The sequence below is a fragment of the Coregonus lavaretus genome (genome assembly GCF_964263955.1).
Source record: "Coregonus lavaretus genome assembly, contig: HAP1_SCAFFOLD_273, whole genome shotgun sequence".
Classification (NCBI taxonomy): domain Eukaryota; kingdom Metazoa; phylum Chordata; class Actinopteri; order Salmoniformes; family Salmonidae; genus Coregonus; species Coregonus lavaretus.
Genome location: NW_028160629.1, coordinates 400911 through 424451, shown reverse-complemented (window position 1 = coordinate 424451; position 23541 = coordinate 400911).

Genomic DNA, 23541 nt, shown 5'->3' with positions numbered 1-23541 from the left:
TCAGGTGTCTCAGCAACATCAGGTGTCTCAGCAACATCAGGTGTCAAAGCAACATCAGGTGCCTCATCAACATCAGGTGTCTCAGCAACATCAAGTGTCTCAGCAACATCAGGTGTCTCAGCAACATCAGGTGTCTCAGCAACATCAGGTATCTCAGTAACATCAGGTGTCTCAGTAACATCAGGTGTCTCAACAACATCAGGTGCCTCATCAACATCAGGTGTCTCAGCAACATCAAGTGTCTCAGCAACATCAGGTGTCTCAGCAACATCAGGTGTCTCAGCAACATCAGGTGTCTCAGCAACATCAGGTCTCTCAGTAACATCAGGTATCTCAGTAACATCAGGTGTCTCAGCAACATCAGGTGTCTCAGCAACATCAGGTGTCTCAACAACATCAGGTGTCTCAGCAACATCAGGTGCCTCATCAACATCAGGTGTCTCAGCAACATCAGGTGTCTCATCAACATCAGGTGCCTCATCAACATCAGGTGTCTCAGCAACATCAAGTGTCTCAGCAACATCAGGTGTCTCAGCAACATCAGGTGTCTCAGCAACATCAGGTGTCTCAGCAACATCAGGTCTCTCAGTAACATCAGGTATCTCAGTAACATCAGGTGTCTCAGCAACATCAGGTGTCTCAGCAACATCAGGTGTCTCAACAACATCAGGTGTTTCAGCAACATCAGGTGCCTCATCAACATCAGGTGTCTCAGCAACATCAGGTGTCTCATCAACATCAGGTGTCTAAGCAACATCAGGTGTCTCAGCAATATCAGGTGTCTCAGTAACATCAGGTGTCTCAGCAACATCAGGTGTCTCCACAACATCAGGTATCTCAACAACATCAAGTGTCTCAGCAACATCAGGTGTCTCAGTAACATCAGGTGTCTCAGCAACATCAGGTGTCTCAACAACATCAGGTGTCTCAGCAACATCAGGTGTCTCAGCAACATCAGGTGTCTCAACAACATCAGGTGAATCACCAACATCAGGTGTCTCAGCAACATCAGGTGCTCAGCAACATCAGGTGTCTCAGTAACATCAGGTGTCTCAACAACATCAGGTGTCTCAGCAACATCAGGTGCCTCATCAACATCAGGTGCTCAGCAACATCAGGTGTCTCAGTAACATCAGGTGTCTCAACAACATCAGGTGTCTCAGCAACATCAAGTGTCTCAGCAACATCAGGTGTCTCAGTAACATCAGGTGTGTCAGCAACATCAGGTGTCTCATTAACATCAGGTGCCTCATCAACATCAGGTGTCTCAACAACATCAGGTGTCTTAGCAACATCAGGTGTCTCAGCAACATCAGGTGTCTCAGCAACATCAGGTGTCTCAGCAACATCAGGTGTCTCATCAACATCAGGTGTCTCAGCAACATCAAGTGTCTCAGCAACATCAGGTGTCTCAGCAACATCAGGTGTCTCAGCAACATCAGGTATCTCAGTAACATCAGGTGTCTCAGTAACATCAGGTGTCTCAACAACATCAGGTGCCTCATCAACATCAGGTGTCTCAGCAACATCAAGTGTCTCAGCAACATCAGGTGTCTCAGCAACATCAGGTGTCTCAGCAACATCAGGTGTCTCAGCAACATCAGGTCTCTCAGTAACATCAGGTATCTCAGTAACATCAGGTGTCTCAGCAACATCAGGTGTCTCAGCAACATCAGGTGTCTCAACAACATCAGGTGTCTCAGCAACATCAGGTGCCTCATCAACATCAGGTGTCTCAGCAACATCAGGTGTCTCATCAACATCAGGTGTCTAAGCAACATCAGGTGTCTCAGCAATATCAGGTGTCTCAGTAACATCAGGTGTCTCAGCAACATCAGGTGTCTCAACAACATCAGGTATCTCAACAACATCAAGCGTCTCAGCAACATCAGGTGTCTCAGTAACATGAGGTGTCTCAACAACATCAGGTGTCTCAGCAACATCAGGTGTCTCAGCAACATCAGGTGTCTCAGCAACATCAGGTGTCTCAGTAACATCAGGTGTCTCAGCAACATCAGGTGTCTCAGCAACATCAGGTGCCTCATCAACATCAGGTGTCTCAACAACATCAGGTGTCTCAGCAACATCAGGTATCTCAATAACATCAGGTGTCTCAGCAACATCAGATGTCTCAGTAACATCAGGTGTCTCAACAACATCAGTTGCCTCATCAACATCAGGTAACTTAGTAACATCAGGTGTCTCAACAACATCAGGTGTCTCAGTAACAGCAGGTGTCTCAACAACATCAGGTGCCTCATCAACATCAGGTGTCTCAGCAACATCAAGTGTCTCAGCAACATCAGGTGCCTCATCAACATCAGGTATCTTAGTAACATCAGGTGTCTCAACAACATCAGGTGTCTCAGTAACATCAGGTGTCTCAACAACATCAGGTGTCTCAGCAACATCAAGTGCCTCAGCAACATCAGGTGTCTCAGCAACATCAGGTATCTCAGTAACATCAGGTGTCTCATCAACATCAGGTGTCTCATCAACATCAGTTGTCTCAGCAACATCAGGTGTCTCACCAACATCAGGTGTATCAGCAACATCAGGTGTCTCAACAACCTCTGTAGCTCAGCTGGTAGAGCACGGCGCTTGTAACGCCAAGGTAGTGGGTTCGATCCCCGGGAACACCCATACACAAAAATGTATGCACGCATGACTGTAAGTCGCTTTGGATAAAAGCGTCTGCTAAATGGCATATTATTATTATTATTATTATTATTATATTTATTAGGTGTCTCAGCAACATCAGGTGTCTCAACACCATCAGGTGTCTCAGCAACATCAGGTGTCTCAGTAACATCAGGTGTCTCAGCAACATCAGGTGTCTCAGCAACATCAGGTATCTCAGCAACATCAGGTGTCTCAGCAACATTAGGTGTCTCAGCAACATCAGGTGTCTCAGCTACATCAGGTGTCTCAGCAACATCAGGTGTCTCAGCAACATCAGGTGTCTCAGCAACATCAGGTTTCTCAGTAACATCAGGTGTCTCAGCAACATCAGGTGTCTCATTAGTATCAGGTGTCTCAGTAACATCAGGTGTCTCAGCAACATCCGGTGTCTCAACAACATCAGGTATCTCAACAACATCAAGTGTCTCAGCAACAACAGGTGTCTCAGTAACATAAGGTGTCTCAGCAACATCAGGTGCCTCATCAACATCAGGTGTCTCAGCAACATCAAGTGTCTCAGCAACATCAGGTGTCTCAGTAACATCAGGTGTCTCAGCAACATCAGGTGTCTCAGCAACATAAATTGTCTCAGTAACATCAGGTATCTCAGTAACATCAGGTGTCTCAGCAACATCAGGTGTCTCAGCAACATCAGGTGTCTCAACAACATCAGGTGTCTCAGTAACATCATGTGTCTCAGTAACATCAGGTGTCTCAACAACATCAGGTGTCTCAGCAACATCAGGTGTCTCAACAACATCAAGTGTCTCAGCAACATCAGGTGTCTCAGTAACATCAGGTGTCTCAGCAACATCAGGTGCCTCATCAACATCAGGTGTCTCAGCAACATCAAGTGTCTCAGCAACATCAGGTGTCCCAGCAACATCAGGTGTCTCAGCAACATCAGGTATCTCAGTAACATCAGGTGTCTCAGCAACATCAGGAGTCTCAGCAACATCAGGTGTATCAGCAACATCAGGTGTCTCAACAACATCAGGTGTCTCAGCAACATCAGGTGTCTCAGCAACATCAGGTGTCTCAGCAACATTACATTTTACATTTACATTTTAGTCATTTAGCAGACGCTCTTAACCAGAGCGACTTACAGGAGCAATTAGGGTTAAGTGCCTTGCTCAAGGGCACATTAACGTCATTTAGCAGACGCTCTTAGCCAGAGCGACTCACAAATTGGTGCGTTCACCCTATAGCCAGTGGGATAACCACTTTACAATTTGGGGGGGGGGGGGGGGGGGGGGTTAGAAGGAATACTTTAGCCTATCCCAGGTATTCCTTAAAGAGGTGGGGTTTCAAATGTCTCCGGAAGGTGGTGAGTGACTCCGCTGTCCTGGCGTCGTGAGGGAGCTTGTTCCACCATTGGGGTGCCAGAGCAGCGAACAGTTTTGACTGGGCTGAGCGGGAGCTGTGCTTCCGCAGAGGAAGGGGAGCCAGCAGGCCAGAGGTGGATGAACGCAATGTCCTCGTTTGGGTGTAGGGACTGATCAGAGCCTGAAGGTACAGGGGTGCCGTTCCCCTCACTTCTCCAAAGGCAAGCACCATGGTCTTGTAGCGGATGCGAGCTTCAATTGGAAGCCAGTGGAGTGTGCGGAGGAGGGGGGTGACGTGAGAGAACTTGGGAAGGTTGAACACCAGACGGGCTGCGGCATTCTGGATGAGTTGTAGGGGTTTAATGGCACAGGCAGGGAGCCCAGCCAACAGCGAGTTGCAGTAGTCCAGACGGGAGATGACAAGTGCCTGGACCAGGACCTGCGCCGCTTCCTGTGTAAGGCAGGGTCGCACTCTCCGAATGTTGTAGAGCATGAACCTGCAGGAGCGGGTCACCGCCTTGATGTTGGCGGAGAACGACAGGGTGTTGTCCAGGGTCACGCCTAGGCTCTTCGCACTCTGGGAGGAGGACACAGCGGAGTTGTCTACCGTGATGGCGAGATCATGGAACGGGCAGTCCTTCCCCGGGAGGAAGAGCAGCTCCGTCTTGCCAGGGTTCAGCTTGAGGTGGTGATCCGTCATCCATACTGATATGTCTGCCAGACATGCAGAGATGCGATTCGCCACCTGGTTATCAGAAGGGGGAAAGGAGAAGATTAGTTGTGTATCGTCAGCGTAGCAATGATAGGAAAGGCCATGTGAGGATATGACAGAGCCAAGTGACTTGGTGTATAGGGAGAAAAGGAGAGGGCCCAAAACCGATCCCTGGGGGACACCAGTGGTGAGAGCACGTGGTGCGGAGACAGCTTCCCGCCACGCCACTTGGTAGGAGCGACCGGTCAGGTAGGACGCAATCCAGGAGTGAGCCGCGCCGGAGATGCCCATTTCGGAGAGGGTGGAGAGGAGGATCTGATGGTTCACAGTATCAAAGGCAGCAGACAGGTCTAGAAGGACAAGAGCAGAGGAGAGAGAGTTAGCTTTAGCAGTGCGGAGAGTCTCTGTGACACAGAGAAGAGCAGTCTCAGTTGAATGACCAGTCCTGAAACCTGATTGGTTTGGATCAAGAAGGTCATTCTGAGAGAGATAGCAAGAGAGTTGGCTAAAGACGGCACGCTCAATAGTTTTGGAAAGAAAAGAAAGAAGGGATACTGGTCTGTAGTTGTTGACATCAGTGGGGTCGAGTGTTGGTTTTTTGAGAAGGGGAGTAACTCTCGCTCTCTTGAAGACGGAAGGGACATGGCCAGCGGTCAAGGATGAGTTGATCAGCGAGGTGAGGTAGGGGAGAAGGTCACCGGAGATGGTCTGGAGAAGGGAGGAGGGGATGGGGTCAAGCGGGCAGGTTGTTGGGCGGCCTGCAGTCACAAGTCGCAGGATCTTATCTGGAGAGAGAGGGGAGAAAGAAGTCAAAGCATAGGGTAGGGCAGTGTGAGCAGGACCAGCAGTGTCATTAGACTTAACAAACAAGGATCGGATGTCGTCAACCTTCTTTTCAAAGTGGTTGACGAAGTCATCCACAGAGAGAGAGGAGGGGGGGGGGGGGGAGGGAGGATTCAGGAGGGAGGAAAATGTGGCAAAGAGCTTCCTAGGGTTAGAGGCAGATGCTTGGAATTTAGAGTGGTAGAAGGTGGCCTTAGCAGCAGAAACAGATGAAGAAAATGTAGAGAGGAGGGAGTGAAAAGATGCCAGGTCGGCAGGGAATTTAGTTTTCTTCCATTTCCGCTCCGCTGCCCGGAGCTCTGTTCTGTGAGCTCGCAATGAGTCATCAAGCCACGGAGCTGGAGGGGAGGACCGAGCCGGCCGGGAGGATAGGGGACACAGAGAGTCAAAGGATGCAGAAAGGGAGGAGAGGAGGGTTGAGGAGGCAGAATCAGGAGATTGGAGGGAGAAGGATTGAGCAGAGGGAAGAGATGATAGGATGGAAGAGGAGAGAGTAGTGGGAGAGAGAGAGCGAAGGTTGCGGCGGCGCATTACCATCTGTGTAGGGGCAGAGTGAGTAGTGTGGGAGGAGAGGTGTCTCAACAACATCAGGTGTCTCAACAACATCAGGTGTCTCAGCAACATCAGGTGTCTCAATAACATCAGTTGTCTCAGCAACATCAGGTATCTCAATAACATCAGGTGTCTCAGCAACATCAGATGTCTCAGTAACATCAGGTGTCTCAGCAACATCAGGTGTCTCAGCAACATCAGGTTTCTCAGTAACATTAGGTGTCTCAACAACATCAGGTGTCTCAGCAAAATCAGGTCTCTCATCAACATCAGGTGTCTCAGCAACATCAGGTGTCTCAGCAACATCAGGTGTCTCAGCAACATCAGGTGTCTCATCAACATCAGGTGTCTCCTCAACATCAGGTGTCTCAGCAACATCAGGTGTCTCAGCAACATCAGGTGTCTCAGCAACATCAGGTGTCTCAGCAACATGAGGTGTCTCAGCAAAATCAGGTTTCTCAGCAACATCAGGTGTCTCAGTAACATCAGGTGTCTCAGCAACATCAGGTGTCTCAGCAACATAAATTGTCTCAGTAACATCAGGTATCTCAGTAACATCAGGTGTCTCAGCAACATCAGGTGTCTCAGCAACATCAGGTGTCTCAACAACATCAGGTGTCTCAGTAACATCATGTGTCTCAGTAACATCAGGTGTCTCAACAACATCAGGTGTCTCAGCAACATCAGGTGTCTCAACAACATCAAGTATCTCAGCAACATCAGGTGTCTCAGTAACATCAGGTGTCTCAGCAACATCAGGTGCCTCATCAACATCAGGTGTCTCAGCAACATCAAGTGTCTCAGCAACATCAGGTGTCTCAGCAACATCAGGTATCTCAGTAACATCAGGTGTCTCAGCAACATCAGGAGTCTCAGCAACATCAGGTGTATCAGCAACATCAGGTGTCTCAACAACATCAGGTGTCTCAGCAATATCAGGTGTCTCAGCAACATCAGGTGTCTCAGCAACATCAGGTGTCTCAGCAACATCAGGTGTCTCAGTAACATCAGGTGTCTCAGCAACATCAGGTGTCTCATTAACATCAGGTGCTTCATCAACATTAGGTGTCTCAACAACATCAGGTGTCTCAGCAACATCAGGTGTCTCAGCAACATCAGGTGTGTCAGTAACATCAGGTGTCTCAATAACATCAGGTGTCTCAACAACATCAGATGTCTCAGTAACATCAGGTGTCTCAGCAACATCAGGTGTCTCAGCAACATCAGGTGTCTCAGCAACATCAGGTATCTCAGTAACATCAGGTGTCTCAGCAACATCAGGTGTCTCACCAACAACAGGTGTATCAGCAACATCAGGTGTCTCAGCAACATCAGGTGTCTCAGCAACATCAGGTGTCTCAGCAACATCAGGTGTCTCAGTAACATCAGGTGTGTCAGCAACATCAGGTGTCTCATTAACATCAGGTGCCTCATCAACATCAGGTGTCTCAACAACATCAGGTGTCTCAACAACATCAGGTGTCTCAGCAACATCAGGTGTCTCAACAACATCAGGTGTCTCAGCAACATCAGGTGCCTCATAAACATCAGGTGTCTCAACAACATCAGTTGTCTCAGCAACATCAGGTATCTCAGTAACATCAGGTGTCTCAACAACATCAGGTGTCTCAGCAACATCAGGTGTCTCAATAACATCAGTTGTCTCAGCAACATCAGGTATCTCAATAACATCAGGTGTCTCAGCAACATCAGATGTCTCAGTAACATCAGGTGTCTCAGCAACATCAGGTGTCTCAGCAACATCAGGTTTCTCAGTAACATCAGGTGTCTCAACAACATCAGGTGTCTCAGCAACATCAGGTCTCTCATCAACATCAGGTGTCTCAGCAACATCAGGTGTCTCAGCAACATCAGGTGTCTCAGCAACATCAGGTGTCTCATCAACATCAGGTGTCTCATCAACATCAGGTGTCTCAGCAACATCAGGTGTCTCAGCAACATCAGGTGTCTCAGCAACATCAGGTGTCTCAGCAACATGAGGTGTCTCAGCAAAATCAGGTTTCTCAGCAACATCAGGTGTCTCAGTAACATCAGGTGTCTCAGCAACATAAATTGTCTCAGTAACATCAGGTATCTCAGTAACATCAGGTGTCTCAGCAACATCAGGTGTCTCAGCAACATCAGGTGTCTCAACAACATCAGGTGTCTCAGTAACATCATGTGTCTCAGTAACATCAGGTGTCTCAACAACATCAGGTGTCTCAGCAACATCAGGTGTCTCAACAACATCAAGTATCTCAGCAACATCAGGTGTCTCAGTAACATCAGGTGTCTCAGCAACATCAGGTGCCTCATCAACATCAGGTGTCTCAGCAACATCAAGTGTCTCAGCAACATCAGGTGTCCCAGCAACATCAGGTGTCTCAGCAACATCAGGTATCTCAGTAACATCAGGTGTCTCAGCAACATCAGGAGTCTCAGCAACATCAGGTGTATCAGCAACATCAGGTGTCTCAACAACATCAGGTGTCTCAGCAACATCAGGTGTCTCAGCAACATCAGGTGTCTCAGCAACATCAGGTGTCTCAGCAACATCAGGTGTCTCAGTAACATCAGGTGTCTCAGCAACATCAGGTGTCTCATTAACATCAGGTGCTTCATCAACATTAGGTGTCTCAACAACATCAGGTGTCTCAGCAACATCAGGTGTCTCAGCAACATCAGGTGTGTCAGTAACATCAGGTGTCTCAATAACATCAGGTGTCTCAACAACATCAGATGTCTCAGTAACATCAGGTGTCTCAGCAACATCAGGTGTCTCAGCAACATCAGGTTTCTCAGTAACATCAGGTGTCTCACAACATCAGGTGTCTCAGCAACATCAGGTCTCATCAACATCAGGTGTCTCAGCAATATCAGGTGTCTCAGCAACATCAGGTGTCTCAGCAACATCAGGTGTCTCATCAACATCAGGTGTCTCATCAACATCAGGTGTCTCAGCAACATCAGGTGTCTCAGCAACATCAGGTGTCTCAGCAACATGAGGTGTCTCAGCAAAATCAGGTTTCTCAGTAACATCAGGTGTCTCAACAACATCAGGTGTCTCAGCAACATCAAGTGTCTCAGCAACATCAGGTGTATCAGCAACATCAGGTGTCTCACCAACATCAGGTGTATCAGCAACATCAGGTGTCTCAGTAACATCAGGTGTCTCAACAACATCAGGTGTCTCAGCAACATCAGGTGTCTCAACAACATCAAGTGTCTCAGCAACATCAGGTGTCTCAGTAACATCAGGTGTCTCAGCAACATCAGGTGCCTCATCAACATCAGGTGTCTCAGCAACATCAAGTGTCTCAGCAACATCAGGTGTCCCAGCAACATCAGGTGTCTCAGCAACATCAGGTATCTCAGTAACATCAGGTGTCTCAGCAACATCAGGAGTCTCAGCAACATCAGGTGTATCAGCAACATCAGGTGTCTCAACAACATCAGGTGTCTCAGCAACATCAGGTGTCTCAGCAACATCAGGTGTCTCAGCAACATCAGCTGTCTCAGCAACATCAGGTGTCTCAGTAACATCAGGTGTCTCAGCAACATCAGGTGTCTCATTAACATCAGGTGCCTCATCAACATTAGGTGTCTCAACAACATCAGGTGTCTCAATAACATCAGGTGTCTCAGCAACATCAGGTGTCTCAGCAACATCAGGTGTCTCAGCAACATCAGGTGTCTCAGCAACATCAGGTGTCTCAGTAACATCAGGTGTCTCAGCAACATCAGGTGTCTCATTAACATCAGGTGCCTCATCAACATCAGGTGTCTCAACAACATCAGGTGTCTCAGCAACATCAGGTAACTCAGCAACATCAGGTGTGTCAGTAACATCAGGTGTCTCAACAACATCAGGTGTCTCAACAACATCAGGTGTCTCAACAACATCAGGTGTCTCAGCAACATCAGGTGTCTCAGCAACATCAGGTGTCTCAGCAACATCAGGTGTCTCAGCAACATCAGGTGTCTCAGCAACATCAGGTAACTCAGCAACATCAGGTGTCTCAGCAAAATCAGGTGTCTCATTAACATCAGGTGCCTCATCAACATCAGGTGTCTCAACAACATCAGGTGTCTCAGCAACATCAGGTACCTCAGCAACATCAGGTGTGTCAGTAACATCAGGTGTCTAAACAACATCAGGTGTCTCAACAACATCAGGTGTCTCAGCAACATCAGGTGTCTCAGCAACATCAGGTGTCTCAGCAACATCAGGTGTCTCAGTAACATCAGGTGTCTCAACAACATCAGGTGTCTCAGCAATATCAGGTGTCTCAGTAACATGAGGTGTCTCAGCAACATCAGGTGCCTCATCAACATCAGGTGTCTCAGCAACATCAAGTGTCTCAGCAACATCAGGTGTCTCAGTAACATCAGGTGTCTCAGCAACATCAGGTGTCTCAGCAACATAGATTGTCTCAGTAACATCAGGTATCTCAGTAACATCAGGTGTCTCAGCAACATCAGGTGTCTCAGCAACATCAGGTGTCTCAGTAACATCAGGTGTCTCAGTAACATCAGGTGTCTCAACAACATCAGGTGTCTCAGCAACATCAGGTATCTCAAAACATCAAGTGTCTCAGCAACATCAGGTTTCTCAGCAACATCAGGTGTCTCAGCAACATCAGGTGCCTCATCAACATCAGGTGTCTCAGCAACATCAAGTGTCTCCGCAACATCAGGTGTCCCAGCAACATCAGGTGTCTCAGCAACATCAGGTATCTCAGTAACATCAGGTGTCTCAGCAACATCAGGTGTCTCACCAACATCAGGTGTATCAGCAACATCAGGTGTCTCAGCAACATCAGGTGTCTCAGCAACATCAGGTGTCTCAGCAACATCAGGTGTCTCAGTAACATCAGGTGTGTCAGCAACATTAGGTGTCTCATTAACATCAGGTGCCTCATCAACATCAGGTGTCTCAACAACATCAGGTGTCTCAGCAACATCAGGTGTCTCAGCAACATCAGGTGTGTCAGTAACATCAGGTGTCTCAACAACATCAGGTGTCTCAGCAACATCAGGTATCTCAGTAACATCAGGTGTCTCAACAACATCAGGTGTCTCAGCAACATCAGTTGTCTCAATAACATCAGGTGTCTCAGCAACATCAGGTATCTCAATTACATCAGGTGTCTCAGCAACATCAGATGTCTCAGTAACATCAGGTGTCTCAGCAACATCAGGTTTCTCAGTAACATCAGGTGTCTCAGTAACATCAGGTGTCTCAACAACATCAGGTGTCTCAGCAACATCAAGTGTCTCAGCAACATCAGGTGTCTCAGCAACATCAGGTGTCTCAGCAACATCAGGTGTCTCAGCAACATCAGGTCTCTCAGTAACATCAGGTATCTCAGTAACATCAGGTATCTCAGTAACATCAGGTGTCTCAGCAACATCAGGTGTCTCATTAACATCAGGTGCCTCATCAACATTAGGTGTCTCAACAACATCAGGTGTCTCAATAACATCAGGTGTCTCAGCAACATCAGGTGTCTCAGCAACATCAGGTGTCTCAGCAACATCAGGTGTCTCAGCAACATCAGGTGTCTCAGCAACATCAGGTGTCTCAGTAACATCAGGTGTCTCAGTAACATCAGGTGTCTCAACAACATCAGGTGTCTCAGCAACATCAGGTATCTCAAAACATCAAGTGTCTCAGCAACATCAGGTTTCTCAGCAACATCAGGTGTCTCAGCAACATCAGGTGCCTCATCAACATCAGGTGTCTCAGCAACATCAAGTGTCTCCGCAACATCAGGTGTCTCAGTAACATCAGGTGTCTCAGTAACATCAGGTGTCTCAACAACATCAGGTGTCTCAGCAACATCAGGTATCTCAAAACATCAAGTGTCTCAGCAACATCAGGTTTCTCAGCAACATCAGGTGTCTCAGCAACATCAGGTGCCTCATCAACATCAGGTGTCTCAGCAACATCAAGTGTCTCCGCAACATCAGGTGTCCCAGCAACATCAGGTGTCTCAGCAACATCAGGTATCTCAGTAACATCAGGTGTCTCAGCAACATCAGGTGTCTCACCAACATCAGGTGTATCAGCAACATCAGGTGTCTCAGCAACATCAGGTGTCTCAGCAACATCAGGTGTCTCAGCAACATCAGGTGTCTCAGTAACATCAGGTGTGTCAGCAACATTAGGTGTCTCATTAACATCAGGTGCCTCATCAACATCAGGTGTCTCAACAACATCAGGTGTCTCAGCAACATCAGGTGTCTCAGCAACATCAGGTGTGTCAGTAACATCAGGTGTCTCAACAACATCAGGTGTCTCAGCAACATCAGGTGCCTCATAAACATCAGGTGTCTCAACAACATCAGGTGTCTCAGCAACATCAGGTATCTCAGTAACATCAGGTGTCTCAACAACATCAGGTGTCTCAGCAACATCAGGTGTCTCAATAACATCAGGTGTCTCAGCAACATCAGGTATCTCAATAACATCAGGTGTCTCAGCAACATCAGATGTCTCAGTAACATCAGGTGTCTCAGCAACATCAGGTTTCTCAGTAACATCAGGTGTCTCAGTAACATCAGGTGTCTCAACAACATCAGGTGTCTCAGCAACATCAAGTGTCTCAGCAACATCAGGTGTCTCAGCAACATCAGGTGTCTCAGCAACATCAGGTGTCTCAGCAACATCAGGTCTCTCAGTAACATCAGGTATCTCAGTAACATCAGGTATCTCAGTAACATCAGGTGTCTCAGCAACATCAGGTGTCTCATTAACATCAGGTGCCTCATCAACATTAGGTGTCTCAACAACATCAGGTGTCTCAATAACATCAGGTGTCTCAGCAACATCAGGTGTCTCAGCAACATCAGGTGTCTCAGCAACATCAGGTGTCTCAGCAACATCAGGTGTCTCAGTAACATCAGGTGTCTCAGTAACATCAGGTGTCTCAACAACATCAGGTGTCTCAGCAACATCAGGTATCTCAAAACATCAAGTGTCTCAGCAACATCAGGTTTCTCAGCAACATCAGGTGTCTCAGCAACATCAGGTGCCTCATCAACATCAGGTGTCTCAGCAACATCAAGTGTCTCCGCAACATCAGGTGTCTCAGTAACATCAGGTGTCTCAGTAACATCAGGTGTCTCAACAACATCAGGTGTCTCAGCAACATCAGGTATCTCAAAACATCAAGTGTCTCAGCAACATCAGGTTTCTCAGCAACATCAGGTGTCTCAGCAACATCAGGTGCCTCATCAACATCAGGTGTCTCAGCAACATCAAGTGTCTCCGCAACATCAGGTGTCCCAGCAACATCAGGTGTCTCAGCAACATCAGGTATCTCAGTAACATCAGGTGTCTCAGCAACATCAGGTGTCTCACCAACATCAGGTGTATCAGCAACATCAGGTGTCTCAGCAACATCAGGTGTCTCAGCAACATCAGGTGTCTCAGCAACATCAGGTGTCTCAGTAACATCAGGTGTGTCAGCAACATTAGGTGTCTCATTAACATCAGGTGCCTCATCAACATCAGGTGTCTCAACAACATCAGGTGTCTCAGCAACATCAGGTGTCTCAGCAACATCAGGTGTGTCAGTAACATCAGGTGTCTCAACAACATCAGGTGTCTCAGCAACATCAGGTGCCTCATAAACATCAGGTGTCTCAACAACATCAGGTGTCTCAGCAACATCAGGTATCTCAGTAACATCAGGTGTCTCAACAACATCAGGTGTCTCAGCAACATCAGGTGTCTCAATAACATCAGGTGTCTCAGCAACATCAGGTATCTCAATAACATCAGGTGTCTCAGCAACATCAGATGTCTCAGTAACATCAGGTGTCTCAGTAACATCAGGTGTGTCAGCAACATTAGGTGTCTCATTAACATCAGGTGCCTCATCAACATCAGGTGTCTCAACAACATCAGGTGTCTCAGCAACATCAGGTGTCTCAGCAACATCAGGTGTGTCAGTAACATCAGGTGTCTCAACAACATCAGGTGTCTCAGCAACATCAGGTGCCTCATAAACATCAGGTGTCTCAACAACATCAGGTGTCTCAGCAACATCAGGTATCTCAGTAACATCAGGTGTCTCAACAACATCAGGTGTCTCAGCAACATCAGGTGTCTCAATAACATCAGGTGTCTCAGCAACATCAGGTATCTCAATAACATCAGGTGTCTCAGCAACATCAGATGTCTCAGTAACATCAGGTGTCTCAGCAACATCAGGTTTCTCAGTAACATCAGGTGTCTCAGTAACATCAGGTGTCTCAACAACATCAGGTGTCTCAGCAACATCAAGTGTCTCAGCAACATCAGGTGTCTCAGCAACATCAGGTGTCTCAGCAACATCAGGTGTCTCAGCAACATCAGGTCTCTCAGTAACATCAGGTATCTCAGTAACATCAGGTATCTCAGTAACATCAGGTGTCTCAGCAACATCAGGTGTCTCATTAACATCAGGTGCCTCATCAACATTAGGTGTCTCAACAACATCAGGTGTCTCAATAACATCAGGTGTCTCAGCAACATCAGGTGTCTCAGCAACATCAGGTGTCTCAGCAACATCAGGTGTCTCAGCAACATCAGGTGTCTCAGTAACATCAGGTGTCTCAGTAACATCAGGTGTCTCAACAACATCAGGTGTCTCAGCAACATCAGGTATCTCAAAACATCAAGTGTCTCAGCAACATCAGGTTTCTCAGCAACATCAGGTGTCTCAGCAACATCAGGTGCCTCATCAACATCAGGTGTCTCAGCAACATCAAGTGTCTCCGCAACATCAGGTGTCTCAGTAACATCAGGTGTCTCAGTAACATCAGGTGTCTCAACAACATCAGGTGTCTCAGCAACATCAGGTATCTCAAAACATCAAGTGTCTTAGCAACATCAGGTTTCTCAGCAACATCAGGTGTCTCAGCAACATCAGGTGCCTCATCAACATCAGGTGTCTCAGCAACATCAAGTGTCTCCGCAACATCAGGTGTCCCAGCAACATCAGGTGTCTCAGCAACATCAGGTATCTCAGTAACATCAGGTGTCTCAGCAACATCAGGTGTCTCACCAACATCAGGTGTATCAGCAACATCAGGTGTCTCAGCAACATCAGGTGTCTCAGCAACATCAGGTGTCTCAGCAACATCAGGTGTCTCAGTAACATCAGGTGTGTCAGCAACATTAGGTGTCTCATTAACATCAGGTGCCTCATCAACATCAGGTGTCTCAACAACATCAGGTGTCTCAGCAACATCAGGTGTCTCAGCAACATCAGGTGTGTCAGTAACATCAGGTGTCTCAACAACATCAGGTGTCTCAGCAACATCAGGTATCTCAAAACATCAAGTGTCTCAGCAACATCAGGTTTCTCAGCAACATCAGGTGTCTCAGCAACATCAGGTGCCTCATCAACATCAGGTGTCTCAGCAACATCAAGTGTCTCCGCAACATCAGGTGTCCCAGCAACATCAGGTGTCTCAGCAACATCAGGTATCTCAGTAACATCAGGTGTCTCAGCAACATCAGGTGTCTCACCAACATCAGGTGTATCAGCAACATCAGGTGTCTCAGCAACATCAGGTGTCTCAGCAACATCAGGTGTCTCAGCAACATCAGGTGTCTCAGTAACATCAGGTGTGTCAGCAACATTAGGTGTCTCATTAACATCAGGTGCCTCATCAACATCAGGTGTCTCAACAACATCAGGTGTCTCAGCAACATCAGGTGTCTCAGCAACATCAGGTGTGTCAGTAACATCAGGTGTCTCAACAACATCAGGTGTCTCAGCAACATCAGGTGCCTCATAAACATCAGGTGTCTCAACAACATCAGGTGTCTCAGCAACATCAGGTATCTCAGTAACATCAGGTGTCTCAACAACATCAGGTGTCTCAGCAACATCAGGTGTCTCAATAACATCAGGTGTCTCAGCAACATCAGGTATCTCAATAACATCAGGTGTCTCAGCAACATCAGATGTCTCAGTAACATCAGGTGTCTCAGTAACATCAGGTGTGTCAGCAACATTAGGTGTCTCATTAACATCAGGTGCCTCATCAACATCAGGTGTCTCAACAACATCAGGTGTCTCAGCAACATCAGGTGTCTCAGCAACATCAGGTGTGTCAGTAACATCAGGTGTCTCAACAACATCAGGTGTCTCAGCAACATCAGGTGCCTCATAAACATCAGGTGTCTCAACAACATCAGGTGTCTCAGCAACATCAGGTATCTCAGTAACATCAGGTGTCTCAACAACATCAGGTGTCTCAGCAACATCAGGTGTCTCAATAACATCAGGTGTCTCAGCAACATCAGGTATCTCAATAACATCAGGTGTCTCAGCAACATCAGATGTCTCAGTAACATCAGGTGTCTCAGCAACATCAGGTTTCTCAGTAACATCAGGTGTCTCAGTAACATCAGGTGTCTCAACAACATCAGGTGTCTCAGCAACATCAAGTGTCTCAGCAACATCAGGTGTCTCAGCAACATCAGGTGTCTCAGCAACATCAGGTGTCTCAGCAACATCAGGTCTCTCAGTAACATCAGGTATCTCAGTAACATCAGGTATCTCAGTAACATCAGGTGTCTCAGCAACATCAGGTGTCTCATTAACATCAGGTGCCTCATCAACATTAGGTGTCTCAACAACATCAGGTGTCTCAATAACATCAGGTGTCTCAGCAACATCAGGTGTCTCAGCAACATCAGGTGTCTCAGCAACATCAGGTGTCTCAGCAACATCAGGTGTCTCAGTAACATCAGGTGTCTCAGTAACATCAGGTGTCTCAACAACATCAGGTGTCTCAGCAACATCAGGTATCTCAAAACATCAAGTGTCTCAGCAACATCAGGTTTCTCAGCAACATCAGGTGTCTCAGCAACATCAGGTGCCTCATCAACATCAGGTGTCTCAGCAACATCAAGTGTCTCCGCAACATCAGGTGTCTCAGTAACATCAGGTGTCTCAGTAACATCAGGTGTCTCAACAACATCAGGTGTCTCAGCAACATCAGGTATCTCAAAACATCAAGTGTCTTAGCAACATCAGGTTTCTCAGCAACATCAGGTGTCTCAGCAACATCAGGTGCCTCATCAACATCAGGTGTCTCAGCAACATCAAGTGTCTCCGCAACATCAGGTGTCCCAGCAACATCAGGTGTCTCAGCAACATCAGGTATCTCAGTAACATCAGGTGTCTCAGCAACATCAGGTGTCTCACCAACATCAGGTGTATCAGCAACATCAGGTGTCTCAGCAACATCAGGTGTCTCAGCAACATCAGGTGTCTCAGCAACATCAGGTGTCTCAGTAACATCAGGTGTGTCAGCAACATTAGGTGTCTCATTAACATCAGGTGCCTCATCAACATCAGGTGTCTCAACAACATCAGGTGTCTCAGCAACATCAGGTGTCTCAGCAACATCAGGTGTGTCAGTAACATCAGGTGTCTCAACAACATCAGGTGTCTCAGCAACATCAGGTGCCTCATAAACATCAGGTGTCTCAACAACATCAGGTGTCTCAGCAACATCAGGTATCTCAGTAACATCAGGTGTCTCAACAACATCAGGTGTCTCAGCAACATCAGGTGTCTCAATAACATCAGGTGTCTCAGCAACATCAGGTATCTCAATAACATCAGGTGTCTCAGCAACATCAGATGTCTCAGTAACATCAGGTGTCTCAGCAACATCAGGTGTCTCAGCAACATCAGGTTTCTCAGTAACATCAGGTGTCTCAACAACATCAGGTGTCTCAGCAACATCAGGTCTCATCAACATCAGGTGTCTCAGCAATATCAGGTGTCTCAGCAACATCAGGTGTCTCAGCAACATCAGGTGTCTCATCAACATCCGGTGTCTCATCAACATCAGGTGTCTCAGCAACATCAGGTGTCTCAGCAACATCAGGTGTCTCAGCAACATGAGGTGTCTCAGCAAAATCAGGTTTCTCAGTAACATCAGGTGTCTCAACAACATCAGGTGTCTCAGCAACATCAAGTGTCTCAGCAACATCAGGTGTATCAGCAACATCAGGTGTCTCACCAACATCAGGTGTATCAGCAACATCAGGTGTCTCAACAACCTCTGTAGCTCAGCTGGTAGAGAACGGCGCTTGTAACGCCAATGTAGTGGGTTCGAACCCCGGGAACACCCATACACAAAAATGTATGCACGCATGACTGTAAGTCGCTTTGGATAAAAGCGTCTGCTAAATGGCATATTATTATTATTATTATTATTATTATTATTATTATTATTATTATTATTATTATTAGGTGTCTCAGCAACATCAGTTGTCTCAACACCATCAGGTGTCTCAGCAACATCAGTTGTCTCAATAACAGCAGGTGTCTCAGTAACATCAGGTGTCTCAGCAACATCAGGTGTCTCAACACCATCAGGTGTCTCAGCAACATCAGGTGTCTCAGTAACATCAGGTGTCTCAGCAACATCAGGTGTCTCAGCAACATCAGGTATCTCAGCAACATCAGGTGTCTCAGCAACATTAGGTGTCTCAGCAACATCAGGTGTCTCAGCAACATCAGGTGTCTCAGCAACATCAGGTTTCTCAGTAACATCAGGTGTCTCAGCAACATCAGGTGTCTCAGCAATATCAGGTGTCTCAGTAACATCAGGTGTCTCGGCAACATCAGGTGTCTCAACAACATCAGGTATCTCAACAACATCAAGTGTCTCAGCAACATCAGGTGTCTCAGTAACATAAGGTGTCTCAGCAACATCAGGTGCCTCATCAACATCAGGTGTCTCAGCAACATCAAGTGTCTCAGCAACATCAGGTGTCTCAGTAACATCAGGTGTCTCAATAACATCAGGTGTCTCAGCAACATCAGATGTCTCAGTAACATCAGGTGTCTCAGCAACATCAGGTGTCTCAGCAACATCAGGTTTCTCAGTAACATCAGGTGTCTCAACAACATCAGGTGTCTCAGCAACATCAGGTCTCATCAACATCAGGTGTCTCAGCAATATCAGGTGTCTCAGCAACATCAGGTGTCTCAGCAACATCAGGTGTCTCATCAACATCAGGTGTCTCATCAACATCAGGTGTCTCAGCAACATCAGGTGTCTCAGCAACATCAGGTGTCTCAGCAACATGAGGTGTCTCAGCAAAATCAGGTTTCTCAGTAACATCAGGTGTCTCAACAACATCAGGTGTCTCAGCAACATCAAGTGTCTCAGCAACATCAGGTGTATCAGCAACATCAGGTGTCTCACCAACATCAGGTGTATCAGCAACATCAGGTGTCTCAACAACCTCTGTAGCTCAGCTGGTAGAGAACGGCGCTTGTAACGCCAAGGTAGTGGTTTCGAACCCCGGGAACACCCATACACAAAAATGTTGTCTCAGCAACATCAGGTGCCTCATCAACATCAGGTGTCTCAGCAACATCAAGTGTCTCAGCAACATCAGGTATCTCAGTAACATCAGGTGTCTCAGCAACATCAGGTGTCTCACCAACAACAGGTGTATCAGCAACATCAGGTGTCTCAGCAACATCAGGTGTCTCAGCAACATCAGGTGTCTCAGCAACATCAGGTGTCTCAGTAACATCAGGTGTGTCAGCAACATCAGGTGTCTCATTAACATCAGGTGCCTCATCAACATCAGGTGTCTCAACAACATCAGGTGTCTCAACAACATCAGGTGTCTCAGCAACATCAGGTGTCTCAACAACATCAGGTGTCTCAGCAACATCAGGTGCCTCATAAACATCAGGTGTCTCAACAACATCAGGTGTCTCAGCAACATCAGGTATCTCAGTAACATCAGGTGTCTCAACAACATCAGGTGTCTCAGCAACATCAGGTGTCTCAATAACATCAGTTGTCTCAGCAACATCAGGTATCTCAATAACATCAGGTGTCTCAGCAACATCAGATGTCTCAGTAACATCAGGTGTCTCAGCAACATCAGGTGTCTCAGCAACATCAGGTTTCTCAGTAACATCAGGTGTCTCAACAACATCAGGTGTCTCAGCAACATCAGGTCTCTCATCAACATCAGGTGTCTCAGCGACATCAGGTGTCTCAGCAACATCAGGTGTCTCAGCAACATCAGGTGTCTCATCAACATCAGGTGTCTCATCAACATCAGGTGTCTCAGCAACATCAGGTGTCTCAGCAACATCAGGTGTCTCAGCAACATCAGGTGTCTCAGCAACATGAGGTGTCTCAGCAAAATCAGGTTTCTCAGCAACATCAGGTGTCTCAGTAACATCAGGTGTCTCAGCAACATCAGGTGTCTCAGCAACATAAATTGTCTCAGTAACATCAGGTATCTCAGTAACATCAGGTGTCTCAGCAACATCAGGTGTCTCAGCAACATCAGGTGTCACAACAACATCAGGTGTCTCAGTAACATCATGTGTCTCAGTAACATCAGGTGTCTCAACAACATCAGGTGTCTCAGCAACATCAGGTGTCTCAACAACATCAAGTGTCTCAGCAACATCAGGTGTCTCAGTAACATCAGGTGTCTCAGCAACATCAGGTGCCTCATCAACATCAGGTGTCTCAGCAACATCAAGTGTCTCAGCAACATCAGGTGTTCCAGCAACATCAGGTGTCTCAGCAACATCAGGTATCTCAGTAACATCAGGTGTCTCAGCAACATCAGGAGTCTCAGCAACATCAGGTGTATCAGCAACATCAGGTGTCTCAACAACATCAGGTGTCTCAGCAACATCAGGTGTCTCAGCAACATCAGGTGTCTCAGCAACATCAGGTGTCTCAGCAACATCAGGTGTCTCAGTAACATCAGGTGTCTCAGCAACATCAGGTGTCTCATTAACATCAGGTGCTTCATCAACATTAGGTGTCTCAACAACATCAGGTGTCTCCGTAACATCAGGTGTCTCAGCAACATCAGGTGTGTCAGTAACATCAGGTGTCTCAATAACATCAGGTGTCTCAACAACATCAGGTGTCTCAGCAACATCAGGTGTCTCAGCAACATCAGGTGTCTCAGCAACATCAGGTGTCTCAGTAACATCAGGTGTCTCAGCAACATCAGGTGTCTCAGCAACATCAGGTATCTCAGCAACATCAGGTGTCTCAGCAACATTAGGTGTCTCAGCAACATAAAGTGTCTCAGCAACATCAGGTGTCTCAGCAACATCAGGTGTCTCAGCAACATCAGGTGTCTCAGCAACATCAGGTATCTCAGCAACATCAGGTGTCTCAGCAACATTAGGTGTCTCAGCAACATCAGGTGTCTCAGCAACATCAGGTGTCTCAGCAACATCAGGTTTCTCAGTAACATCAGGTGTCTCAGCAACATCAGGTGTCTCAGCAATATCAGGTGTCTCAGTAACATCAGGTGTCTCGGCAACATCAGGTGTCTCAACAACATCAGGTATCTCAACAACATCAAGTGTCTCAGCAACATCAGGTGTCTCAGTAACATAAGGTGTCTCAGCAACATCAGGTGCCTCATCAACATCAGGTGTCTCAGCAACATCAAGTGTCTCAGCAACATCAGGTGTCTCAGTAACATCAGGTGTCTCAGCAACATCAGGTGTCTCAGCAACATAAATTGTCTCAGTAACATCAGGTATCTCAGTAACATCAGGTGTCTCAGCAACATCAGGTGTCTCAGCAACATCAGGTGTCTCAACAACATCAGGTGTCTCAGTAACATCATGTATCTCAGTAACATCAGGTGTCTCAGCAACATCAGGTGTCTCAGCAACATCAGGTGTCTCAGCAACATCAGGTGTCTCAGCAACATCAGGTGTCCCAGCAACATCAGGTGTCTCAGCAACATCAGGTATCTCAGTAACATCAGGTGTCTCAGCAACATCAGGTGTCTCACCAACATCAGGTGTATCAGCAACATCAGGTGTCTCAACAACATCAGGTGTCTCAGCAACATCAGGTGTCTCAGCAACATCAGGTGTCTCAGCAACATCAGGTGTCTCAGCAAAATCAGGTTTCTCAGTAACATCAGGTGTCTCAGCAACATCAGGTGTCTCATTAACATCAGGTGCCTCATCAACATTAGGTGTCTCAACAACATCAGGTGTCTCAGCAACATCAGGTGTCTCATCAACATCAGGTGTGTCAGTAACATCAGGTGTCTCAGCAACATCAGGTGTCTCAGCAATATCAGGTGTCTCAGTAACATCAGGTGCCTCAGCAACATCAGGTGTCTCAGTAACATCAGGTGTCTCAGCAACATCAGGTAACTCAGCAACATCAGGTGTGTCAGTAACATCAGGTGTCTCAACAACATCAGGTGTCTCAACAACATCAGGTGTCTCAGCAACATCAGGTGTCTCAGCAACATCAGGTGTCTCAGCAACATCAGGTTTCTCAGTAACATCAGGTGTCTCAACAACATCAGGTGTCTCAGCAATATCAGGTGTCTCAGTAACATGAGGTGTCTCAGCAACATCAGGTGCCTCATCAACATCAGGTGTCTCAGCAACATCAAGTGTCTCAGCAACATCAGGTGTCTCATTAACATCAGGTGTCTCAGCAACATCAGGTGTCTCAGCAACATAAATTGTCTCTGTAACATCAGGTATCTCAGTAACATCAGGTGTCTCAGCACCATCAGGTGTCTCAGCAACATCAGGTGTCTCAGTAACATCAGGTGTCTCAGTAACATCAGGTGTCTCAACAACATCAGGTGTCTCAGCAACATCAGGTATCTCAAAACATCAAGTGTCTCAGCGACATCAGGTGTCTCACCAACATCAGGTGTCTCAGCAACATCAGGTGCCTCATCAACATGGGGGCGGCAGGTAGCTTAGTGGTTAAGAGCGTAGTGCCAGTAACCGAAAGGTCGCTGGTTCTAATCCCCGAGCCGACTAGGTGAAAAATCTGTCGATGTGCCCTTGAGCAAGGCACTTAACCCTAATTGCTCCTGTAAGTCGCTCTGGATAAGAGCGTCTGCTAAATGACTAAAATGTAAAATGTAAAATGTAACATCAGGTGTCTCAGCAACATCAAGTGTCTCTGCAACATCAGGTGTCCCAGCAACATCAGGTGTCTCAGCAACATCAGGTATCTCAGTAACATCAGGTGTCTCAGCAACATCAGGTGTCTCAGCAACATCAGGTGTCTCAGCAACATCAGGTGTCTCAGTAACATCAGGTGTGTCAGCAACATCAGGTGTCTCATTAACATCAGGTGCCTCATCAACATCAGGTGTCTCAACAACATCAGGTGTCTCAACAACATCAGGTGTCTCAGCAACATCAGGTGTCTCAACAACATCAGGTGTCTCAGCAACATCAGGTGCCTCATAAACATCAGGTGTCTCAACAACATCAGGTGTCTCAGCAACATCAGGTATCTCAGTAACATCAGGTGTCTCAGCAACATCAGGTGTCTCAGCAACATCAGGTGTCTCAATAACATCAGTTGTCTCAGCAACATCAGGTATCTCAATAACATCAGGTG